The sequence below is a fragment of the Sprattus sprattus genome (genome assembly GCF_963457725.1).
Source record: "Sprattus sprattus genome assembly, chromosome: 16".
NCBI lineage: Eukaryota > Metazoa > Chordata > Actinopteri > Clupeiformes > Clupeidae > Sprattus > Sprattus sprattus.
This window is the reverse complement of record NC_137914.1, coordinates 30,056,805-30,069,024: the sequence shown is the minus strand read 5'-3', so window position 1 is coordinate 30,069,024 and position 12,220 is coordinate 30,056,805. Positions and strand designations below refer to the sequence as shown.

Here is a 12,220-nt window from a genome sequence, read left to right as displayed (position 1 = left end):
ACACACACATCATTGGGAATGGCTGATCTCAAACACTCACACACACACACACACACACACACACACACACACACACACACACACACACACAAACACACACACCCGCACACACACATCAATGGGTGTGGCTGATCTCAGACACCTACAGGTGGAAAAGAAGAACAGTGGGAATAAAACGCCTCTGATTGGTGAATGAAATGACAGCATGGAGACAGGTCACTACCGAATGACTCAGCTCCTACAGACTATAACTGCAATATCAGTGGTGTTGTTGATTGGCACTTTGGACATGAACGCGGTGCTCTTTCCTGCTATTCCTTGAGATTAATAAAAGAAAATAACAGATGAGTGCCTGAAGCATAGAGAGGGTCCAAGGTGTGAGAAGTGTCTGTGTGCCGAACTCAATGAAGAGAGAGAGAGAGGGAGGGAGAGAGCGTCAGACAGACAGAGAGAGAGAAAGAGAGATAATCAGACAGACAGACAGAGAGAGAGGGAGGGAGAGAGAGTCAGACAGACAGAGAGACAGACGCACAGACAGACGGACGGACAGACGGACGAACAGACAGACAGACAGAAAGAGAGAGAATCAGACAGGCAGACATAGAGATAGACAAAGAGAGAGAATCAGACAGACAGACAGAGAGAGAGAGAGAGAGAGATTGATGGGACATAAACACAATAGGGTTGGGTGCTGTTGTTGCTGGTGATGCTGATGGGGGGGGGGGGGTGTTAATGCCTGCACATTACAATCATTGTTTGGGTTAAGAGCTGCAATCAAGCACCTGCTGGGAGTCCGACAGAGAGAGATAATTGCTGACTCATCACCCCAATGCTGTACCACCCACCCCAACCACCACCACAGCCATGTTATGCATGAGTTAAGTATCCTCCACTTCCTGCCTCAGGGAGCAAACACATCCTCACAGGTAAAGAGTCGAACACACACAGACACGGACACACACACACACACACAGGCAGGCAATCACCACCACCCTAACTCCAACAAAAGTTGCAGTCAAACCGCAACAACTCCTGAACTCTTTTAGACTGAGGACGTCATGTGAAGTCAGTCCTTGTGGGGAAGGCGTGAGCTAGTGATTGAAGTCCTGCACATTTACTGGCATTTAGGCGCCATTTTCTGAGTAGTTTTGGTTGAAAGGCGTAAAGCACTCTCTATTAGACCTGACATAAAGCACTCTCTATTAGACCTGCATAGACCTGACATAAAGCACTCTCTATAGGCCTGACATAGAACTGAAATAACGCACTCTCGATTAGACCTGACATAAAGCACTCTCTATTAGGCCTGACATAGACCTGACATAAAGCACTCTCTATTAGACCTGACATAAAGCACTCTCTATTAGACCTGATATAAAGCACTCTCTATTAGACCTGACATAGACCTGACATAAAGCACTCTCTATTAGACCTGATATAAAGCACTCTCTATTAGACCTGACATAGACCTGACATAAATCACTCTCTATTAGACCTGACATAAAGCACTCTCTATTAGACCTGACATAGACCTGACATAAAGCACTCTCTATTAGACCTGACATAAAGCACTCTCTATTAGAACTGACATAAAGATAGAATAGATAGAAAAGCCTTTATTGTCATTGTATTTACATACAACGAAATTTGGAGTGCTTCTCCTGTTGGTGCGACGAGGGACAACATATAACACAACAATATTGCATTTCTAAAAACGGTAGGAATAGCATAAAAATATATATAAATATTAAGAGTGCAACAAAGCGCTGTGGAATATATTAAAGTACTTATATATATATATATATTTACATACAATATATACAGCAACAGCACACAGCATAACAGAATATATACAGTATATATATATATATATATGTATATACTTATATACAATATATACAACAACTGTACACAGAATAAGAAATACAGAGATGGTATGTGTGACTTGCAGTCAATAAAGTGAAAGTTTAGTGCATGACTGTATTTAGTGTTCTGATGGCCGTAGGGAAAAAACTGTTCCTAAGACGTGTAGTCCTTGCTCTAAAGGATCTGCACCGTCTGCCTGAGGGTAGGAGAGTAAACAAGTGGTGGCCTGGGTGAGAGGAGTCTTTTAGGATGTTATTGGCCCTGCTTAGGTAGCGGGAGCGGGCAATGGATTACAGGGAGGGCAGGGAGCAGCCAGTGATCTTTTGTGCTGTGTTGACCCTTTGGAGGGCTCTTTTGTCTGCTGAAGAGCAACCAGAGTACCACGCCGTGATGCAGTACGTCAGTACACTTTCGATAGTGGTGCGGTAGAAGGCCATCATCAATTTACACTCCAGGTTGTTTTTCCTGAGTACTCTCAGGAAGTGTAGTCTCTGCTGTGCTTTTTTGACTGTCACTGAGGTGTTGGCAGACCATGAGAGGTCATCTGTCAGGAGGGCTCCTAAGAACTTGAAGGAGTGGACCTTCTCCACACAGTCCCCGTTGATGTAGAGTGGGGCCGGATCTGCACCTTGCCCTCTGTAGTCCAGAATTAGTTCTTTCGTTTTTGTGGTGTTCAGTGAAAGATTGTTGTCTGAGCACCACACTGTCAGTTTCTGTACCTCATCTCTGTACGCTGATTCGTCGTCTTCTGTTATGAGCCCGATCACGGTGGTGTCATCAGCAAATTGAATGATGGTGTTGGTGGGATGGGTTGGAGTACAGTCATGAGTGTACAAGGAGTACAGTAGTGGGCTCAGTACAGCCTTGTGGAGAGCCAGTGCTAAGCGTGATGGTGGAGGAGAGGTGGGGGCCGTGTTTTACAGTTTGTGGGCGGTTTGTGAGGAAGTCCTTTATAAAGGGTGCAGATGGAGGGGGAGAGGCCTAGTGCAGTTCATTTGCTTACTAGTATGTCAGGGATGATAGTATTAAAAGCTGAGCTGTAGTCAATGAAGAGCATTCTTATATAGGTTCCACAGAGTTCCAGGTGGCTCAATGCCTAGTGGAGGGCTACGTCTATGGCATCTTCCGTGGACCTGTTTGCTCTGTAAGCAAACTGATGCGGGTCGAATGTGAGGGGAAGGGTTAATTTGATGTGGCGAGAAACCAGTTTCTCAAAGCACTTCATTATTACAGGTGTAAGTGCAATCGGTCTAGAGTCATTTAGGCTGTTGATGGCTGGTTTCTTAGGGATAGGGATGATGATAGCTGATTTTAGGCAGGGTGGGATGGTGGCTAGAGTAAGCGAAAGGTTGAAGATCTTGGTGAAGACCCCAGCGAGTTGGTTGGCACAGGAATTGAGAACCTTTCCAGATACTCCGTCAGGGCCAGCCGCTTTTCTGGTACTCACTGATTTGAGCACACATCTCACCTCATGTTCATAAAGCACTCTCTATTAGACCTGACATAAAGCACTCTATTAGACCTGACATAAAGCACTCTCTATTAGACCTGACATAAAGCACTCTATTAGACCTGACATAACGCACTCTCTTTTAGTCCTGACCTAAAGCACTCTCTATGACACCTGCATAGGCCTGACATAAAGGTTGATGATAAAGCAGGGTGTCATCTCTCATCCAACATACAAGGCCCCTCTCCCTAAGACATTCCTACCTGTTTCTTCATACATGTGAGAGTCTGATGCTGTGTTGTATAGTCTGTTGCTGTGATTGTGTGTCTGATATTGAGACCGGTAGTCTAAACTGTGTTTGGAAGTCTGATGCTGTGACTGTAAACCTAATGTTGTGATTGGGGGGTGTGAGCAGTTTGGGAGTGTGACGTTGTGTTTGGGAGGCGTATGCAGTTTGGGAGTGTGATGTTGTGTTTGGGAGGAGTATGCAGTTTGGGAGTGTGATGCTGTGTTTGGGAGGGGTATGCATTGTGTGAGTGTAATGTTGTGTTTTTGGCGAGTGTGATATTGCAGTTGGGAGTCTGATGATGCGTCCAGAAGCCGCCTGAGGGTGTGAGCCATTCCGCTTGTGGTCCTTGTCTTAGCCTAAGAATGGTAACTTAGCAACCAATTCAGGGCCAGATGTCTTCCAGAACCCTCTGTTGTCTGTAAAGCCTCATTCATTTAAACAGGACTTGAGTGGAGGTAACATGAAGTCAATACTGAGATGAGTCAGTCAGATCTGGCTCTAGTCACCGGGGAGAACAGAGATGCAAGACACACCCAAACAGCCACTGGCTTCAGCACGAGTCCTGCTCTGAAGCCAGCACGCCACATTTAGGCCAACCCTGTTTAAATAGTCGGATGTAATCTAGGGAGTTTCCGCCCCATGTAAACAAATCAAGCATGTTGAACGCAAGTCCCTCTCACATGCTTCCTGTTCTACTGCATACCAGAGCAGCCGAGGTTCTGCTTGCTTCCCTACCCGCGGTGTCTAGTAAAGTCCATTTCCAGTGGGGACTAGAATAAAACCTCAGCCTCCTCCTTCAACCTGCTGAGTTCCCTCTTCACAAAATGATGTCAGCGCTCAAAAGGGAAGATTCGGCTCTGCTGCCAAGAAACTTTAGGGGCCTGGATAAAAACCACAATGCATTCTGGGAATGTAACAGGAAATAACAAGGTCTTTTGGCCACATTAAAAATCCCAGCTGGGAGTGGAGCTGACTCTGAGGGCTCACTACAGAGGCGGTCCAGTGCCGAGAGTCATAGTGTTTGAGTAAAGTAATAGTGAGTGTGGTTGGAGCTGCCTTCGGACCAAAACACATCTGCATGTGTTGATTTCAAAGGCAACATCTGTCTCTCCACTGGAAGGGCCAAACTCTGAAAGGAGGACATTTCTAGACATGGAATTGGAAAAGAATTAGAATTGGAATTAGAATTAGAGTACAATGGATATTCCAATTCCCAACCAGGCTGTACTGTATACATCACGGTAGTACACTACATTATATAATAAGGGGGTCAGTGAAATGTTTTGTTTGTTGTTCAATAATTCCGTATAATCTAGTCAAATTAATTACAGTTGGAAGATGTGTTTCTGCATTGATTAGAGCTTTGAATGACCTAAGCAATGATTTATTGAACGTTTGAAAATAAGACAGTAATACACCATTCATTAATGAAATCTGCTGCCAAATAATTTTCCTGTAATAGACATTAAAAGGAAATGAACATAATTAACACTATATTTTATGGGCTTCAGCTAAAGTGATACATGGAGGACCTGTTCCATCTTAACAAAAATAGTCCTGCATCATTAGACTACCGTACAAAAGAAACAGAAGCCAAACAGATGTGGACCTACTTTCTATACAGCTGTAACCTTACAATTCGCCAATATTCACCAAGCTTTAACACATTTGAGCCGTAAGGCTAATCCAATTACATTTAGCAACATTAAGTAACATTTAGCAACTTCAGGAAACGTCCAATGCCTAATGCATACATTGCCTTATCATACGTGATGCAGACTGCATGTATGGAAAGCCAAAAATGACATAATTAAAAATAAAACTAGTTTTTAAAGGTATTATGAATGTTCTTATAGTGCTTCATATATGCAGGCTTCGTAGGATTCATGATTACCCACACAAACCTATGATCACATATTTATAATGCATCATTTTATCTTAGATTATAACCATTTATAATTAACTGACATAACGTTTCAGAGCAGTGGATATGAGTCATTGTGGAGATGCTAAACATAGTTATAAAGAGTGCTACAATGACTTATAGCTACTTTTAAAACGTCATCATTAATGTCCTTATAGGACCTTATAAAGGCAGGCTTCATAGCAAGTGTTACCCGACAGTCACATATTTATAATGCATTATTCCGTCTTTAATTATAACCATTCATAATGAACTGATATAATGTATCATAAAGGTGATTATGAGTAATTATGAAGAAATTATACGTAGTTATAAAGTAGCTATAAGTCATCGTAGCAATCGCTATAAGTCATTATTAAGGCCCTTATAATGTCCTTATAGGGCCTTATAACGCTGGGCTTCATAGAAAGTGTTACCAAACCTTCTACCCTGGCCATTAGTGATGCGCCGGTCAGATTTTTTTTTACACCCGCCCCAACCCAACCCGTGAGGAGATCTGAACGCCCAGCCCGCAAAAATATGCACTGATAATTACCCAAACCCGACCCAACCCGCGGAAGAAAAGAAAAAACGCCAGTGAATCCATATTGCCATGGAACCTAAATGGAAAATATAGAGAACTCATTCAAAACACTGCCTTGTGCTAGATTCGCAGTAGAGATTGTGATACAATTTCATGAAAGATCAAGGTTTACGTCGTTCTTTATTTTGCAGAAAATCGCATGGAATTGCATTTCAACAGTTGCCGAAACTTTAACATCTGACATCAGGTCTGAGAACTTTATTAGATATATGATATAATTAGATTTATTAGAATGGTGAACTTAGGTCTTCTTTTAACTCTGAGTAGGGGGTGTGTGTTTGTGTATGTATACGTGTATGTGAGTAGGGGGTGTGTGTTTGTGTATGTTTACGTGTATGTGAGTAGGGGTGTGTGTTTGTGTATGTATACGTGTTTGTGAGTAGGTGTGTGTGTGTTTGTGTCCTACATCCTGGTGTGTGGAGGTCTGTTTGGAGCGTTCGCTCCGCCTCCCTGTCTTTCCCACATTTCAGACAGGAGCCTGGTCTCCCTGTGGAGCACTCCGACATTGGCACCGCAAGGGTAAGCCAGCACCAGGAACGCCAGGAAAGCCAGATGCAGGTCACACACACACTTTTTCCTCACATGCTGCCTAGAGTGCTGGTCAATTGACCCTTCCGCAAACTCCGCCCCCCTTAGCAACGGTTGCTATATCAGTCAAGCATTCACGTTTCCCAGGTTCTCAGCATTGGTATGAATGGCGTGGCAACATGTTTTCAACCGTGTCAATTTCAGCTCTACCCAAAGAAATCACAAGCAATTTTTGGAAAAACAGCAAGATCTCAGATCGAAGCAGGCAAAAGGGCCTGCAATATGCTTATGAAGGCTACATTACATGCCGTGTTTGTAGACAGTCAAATGCTAAGGCTAACAGGTTAATTCCAGCTATATTTATGTGTTCTATCATCTACACAGTCGCCGCTATGCAAACATGTAAGGTGGTAAAACTGAATCGTATTTTAAGCAAGGGTTTTCTCACGTTTTCGATGCAGTGGGCAGATTTTAGCGACATAGCTTCTTGGAATAAACGTATGTGCTTCTGTTTATGTTGCTGACACTCAGCTGATGGGGGGGTCGTCCACATTGTTTGATCCACAGCAGGCATTTCTCTCTCTGGGTCTTGGGTTTCGGGAAGGGATAAAATTGTACCCCTCCCTCCAGCCTTTTTGGATATCGGATGTCAGAATTACACACTCCATAAGCGCAACGTTTCATTTTCTCTTCTCTAGCAGACGTCTCTCACATAGACTTCCATTCATCAAAATGGCTCGCTTGACTGAGGTCCCGAGCTTAGTAACCGTAGCTATGCTATGATTGATCAGTTACCGTTTTGGGGGAGTGGTCGCGGAAGGGTGAATTGTACATAGTAACACAAACACAGAGACCACGGTTCCATTGAGTATCAGGAAAAACATAACAGGGAGAACACACCACAGCAGACCCCAATCGTCCTGCATCTGTACAGTTCCCCAAGCTCTCAGCACGTTCTATGTTCTCCACGATTTACCTGGAGGTGCTGTGTGCACAACCAATGCACATGGAACCCCCTCACTTAGTACCCACGACTCTGGTTTGAGTCCTTTGCAGGTGAAGCATTGTGCTGGCTGATTGGGAGTTATGCAATGGTGGAGTTTACTCCAAGCATTAGGCGGTTGAAATATACAAGGCCCTTTTTCAAAGCAGCCCTAATCCCATGAGAAAAGAAATGCTGGTTCAGAGGAACGTCCCACTCAAACTATAGGTGACTGTCACAGCCTCTTTCTAATGGCTCTCCAACATCCAAGACATACCAGTCAGGTATAAACATGCGGCATACAGAATCTTAAGTACCGTAGGAACACCAGTCAGGTACAAATATACAATGCATATCAAATTCCGTGAAGAATTCTATAGAATGTTTTCTCAATATTTTCACAGAAAAAATGTTACATGGTACTCACACTCACAGATGTGTATATACACCCAAACATGAATCCTCTTATACACACACATGGACTAATGTACGTACCTCCACATATTACAAACATACATTATGCATACACAGATAATCTTATTTACATACATATGGTCTCTCTCTCACACACACACACACAAATGTGTACACCAATACATAAATTCCCTTATACACACACACGTACCCCCCACACACACATACATAATGCATACGCACACAATGTTCATGCCCCGCCCCCTCCCCCCCCCAGTTCCTTTGTCATCCAAGAGAACAGAGAAAACATGAGAGGCATGCTGGATCACTCGCAGCAAACTAGGCCTCTACTGGGAGGCCATTACAGAGCATTCTTTAAGAAACACATTTCTTCTCACACACTTTAGCAAGTAGTCCACCTCTGAAAATATGCAAGCAAGATCAACAAGCAAGATAAAAATACTCCAGCAGGATTGTAAATGTAATGGCCACCAGCTTCTTCTGCTGATATATTCCCTCTAGATGAACAAAAACAACAACAACCACAATGATCTTTCTCCTTCTCCTCATCACGATCAATATCATTATCATTATCTATCAATATCTCTATACATATCATTGTCATTATCAATATCTCTATCAATTTCATTGTCATCACCATCCATACTATTTGAACTGGGTATGTAATGTTATAATCTTAGATCTGGATCCAATGACTTCTTAAAACCAAATGACCACTCAAAGCCAGTAAACCCCCTGAGTGTCCTGTGCTGGGTCAGGAGGAGAGAGAAGTGAAAAGCGTGTCATGGGGTCAGGAAGGGGGTGTCTAGATGAAGCCTGATGTGGAGGTCTCCAAATCACAGCCTTTGGTCTATCTGTCTAATCTGTTTTGCTCGCTTTCCTCACTCAAAAACTGTCAAATGCAACGTTCAAAGAAATACATGAATGAATAAATCACTGCCTGCAATTCTACTCTCTGGCTTTGAACCAATGGAATGTTGACGTTGTACAATTCAGCAGTATATCAAACATGGTGTGATTACTGGCGCTAAAGAGTGGGAGGCCTCTTGTCCGAATCACATACATTATTCAATTGTTAAATTGTTCAACTGGACTTCACTGTTGTATAATCACCATGAACCATGGACTTCACTGCTGTATAATCACCATGAACCATGGACCTCAATGTTGTGTCACCATAAACCATGGACCTCAATGTTGTGTCACCATAGACCATGAAGACCTGTGGAGGTTTCCACAGCCCAGCCTTCACATCTATACGGTCAAACACACAGGGGATGAAAACACATCTCATATGTCTTTATACGACACGCAGTGTGCCCATTCTCTCCGTCACACACACAAACCCACATGGACACTCTAACACACGGTTTCTCAACCCATGGGCCCCGAAAATGTTTCAGATTTATTTTTTTCCCCATTGGTGGGCGGCGGAGCGAGTAACTGATTTTAAATTGAGAACAATATTAATTTAGGACGTCAAAGTTAACGCGTACATCTATGATATTATTGTGGCCGAGATTAATGTGATACACATTTTTAATGCATTTAACGCAATTTTGTTTACTTCCGGTGTACATTGACACGAAACCGGTGGTGCCTGCAATCAGTTAGGCAGGAGCGACAGAGACGGTAGCGAAAGTTGGAGAGAGCTGAGGGATTGTTTGGCGGAAAGTTTCTGTTTAAGAGGCAAAATGACGGAACAATCGACAAATCTAAAGTTGTGTAGCATTTGTCAAGCTGAATTTAGCTGTCACTGAAGCAACTCGTCTTTAAGTTATCACCTTAATGCAAAGCACCCGACAGAAAGCAACCCCAGGTTAGATGGTTGCCAACCCACACTATTCTAGCAATTTACCGTTGAGTGGCAACATTGTGTTTTGCATATTCCTTGCTTGACGGCGAGAGAGCACGAAACATATACCATTAAACAACAGTGTCTAAAATACAGGCTGTCTGAAGTGATTACTCGTAAATGTATAGGATTCGACGGACGTCAGTAACGTTGCATTAGTGTTGTTTTTGTGCGTTATCATTGGAGTGGATATGCTTTCTGTGGACAGCTACCAACTCAAACGACTGCCCAGGAATGATTGGTGCTATTTATGTTGATAATAGATTGCAGCCACAGATTTAATTCATTATTTAAATTATTCCAATCATTATATTGACCTATTTGAACCTATTTGTTTGCAAGTCTGAAGCATCACTTATTTTAATTAGACCTAGCTGAGTGGTCTTGTTTGCATGTTCCATCACAGGGCTTGACACTTACTTTTTGGTTTAGGAGCACTGTGCTCCTAACCCAGAAAAATTGGGAGCACCAGCAAATATCTAGGCGCACCACTATTAAAAGTTGGCCAAAATAAGTAATACTACTATTGATCAATGTTAACAACCTGGAATAACATGTTTGAACAGATTATAAAAGGAAAGGCATGACCTTGCTAAGGCCTACATTGATAGGTGGAAAAGAATTGCATGGTATTTTAGGTGATTTAGATCAGGGGTTCCCAACCTTTTCGACTTTTCGTATTTGTAACAGGTCAGGGCCCAACAGACACTCCGCTTATTTTAGTTTATCTATATTCCATTAGGCTAATTTAATCTATAATCCATTCATTCTAATTTATAAGCGAACATCAGCACCTGCTACAGGTGGAAGCCTAGAAATTAATAAAAGAAAATCTAACTCCAGATATTGCATCAAAATTGTATTGTGCACCAAAAAACAACATAAAATCAAACACAGAACTTAGTTGCCGTAGGCCTAGGCCTATTTGTGCACAGCAAACAAGCAAGGAAATAACACCAGAATATACCCAAAAGGTAGCATGCACTCAAAACAAGTGATGGAACATGCAAACAAGACCACTCAGCTAGGCCTAATCAAAATAGGTGATGCTTCAGACATGCAAACAAATAGGTTCAAATAATGTTCAATATGATGATTCAAATAATTGGAAAAATTATTTAAATCTGTGGCTGCAATCTATTATCAACATAAATAGCACTTCCTGGGCAGTAGTTCGAATTGGTAGCTCTCCACAGAAAGGCATGTCCTCTTGGAGAATAACACTCCAATAATAACGAAAAAAAAAAACAGCACTAATGCAGCTTTACTGACGTCCGTCGACTCGTCTAACTTGTTTTTAAAGGAGCGGGCTGCCTTTCATCTGTACGTGAGTGCTGGATGTCACGTCTCCAAATGTCGATTCAGATTTGAGCGCCTCAATAGACAGCTTTAAAGGCACCCAGTGCAACTTTATGTAAACATTCAATGAAAAATAAACATTCAATTTCTAGTCTTTTTTACACGTAGTAAGTTTCAATAACTCCATACCATTACATATCGACATTCAAGGAGCAAAGAGTGTGGTGAGAACTGATATAAAATCGTAAACAACAACAATCGCCGGTGGGGAGAAGCCATTTTTCCATTGACTGGAAGCCTGCTTTATTTATAGTAGGTTACAAAAAATAAAGAAAATGGCGGCGATTGTTGTTGTTATCGATTTTCTATCAGTTCTCACCACACAACGACGACTCATCTTTGCTGCTTGAATGTCGGTATGTAATGGTATGGAGTTATGGAGAAACTTACTACGTGTAAAAAAAGACTAGAAATTGAATGTTTATTTTTAAGTCTCGAAAGTTGCACTGGGTGCCTTTAAAACACACTCAACACACTGCGCTTGGGCTCAACCTCCATTCACAAAACCAAATATAATTGAATAAGGGTTGTATTTACGCTGAATATTAATTGTGTTGGTAGTAGTTCTTTCGCTTAAGTAACTTCTCAATTTCTCCGCTAATATCGCCACAGACGTCTAGTTATTTTCCTAGGGAAGTCGTGGAGTGTGGGTTGGCGACCATCTAACCTGGGACTGCTTTCTGTCGGGTGCTTTGCATTAAGGTGATCACTTAAAGACGAGCTGCTTCTGTTCTAGCTAAATTTAGCTTTCAAATGCTCCATACAACTTTAGTTTGGTCGATTGTTCCGTCATTTTGCCTCTTAAATAGAAACTTCCCACTCAGCTCTCCCCATCTTCCACTACCACTTCGTAATCTCCTGTCTAAATGACTGCAGGCCAGTTCGTGTCGTGTCAACGCAAACCGAAAGTAAACATGTTGCGTTACCTGCGTTAAAATATTTTATCGCA

At 42.3% G+C, this 12,220-nt stretch overlaps 1 protein-coding gene across 1 annotated transcript in view; it reads right to left on the bottom strand.

Annotated features, from left to right (window-relative positions):
* The window catches only part of dab2ipa (DAB2 interacting protein a), a gene marked incomplete at its 5' end in the record, with an annotated part of 178,686 nt that overhangs the window by 38,737 nt on the left and 127,729 nt on the right, over positions 1-12,220 (bottom strand). The window lies entirely within an intron of this gene.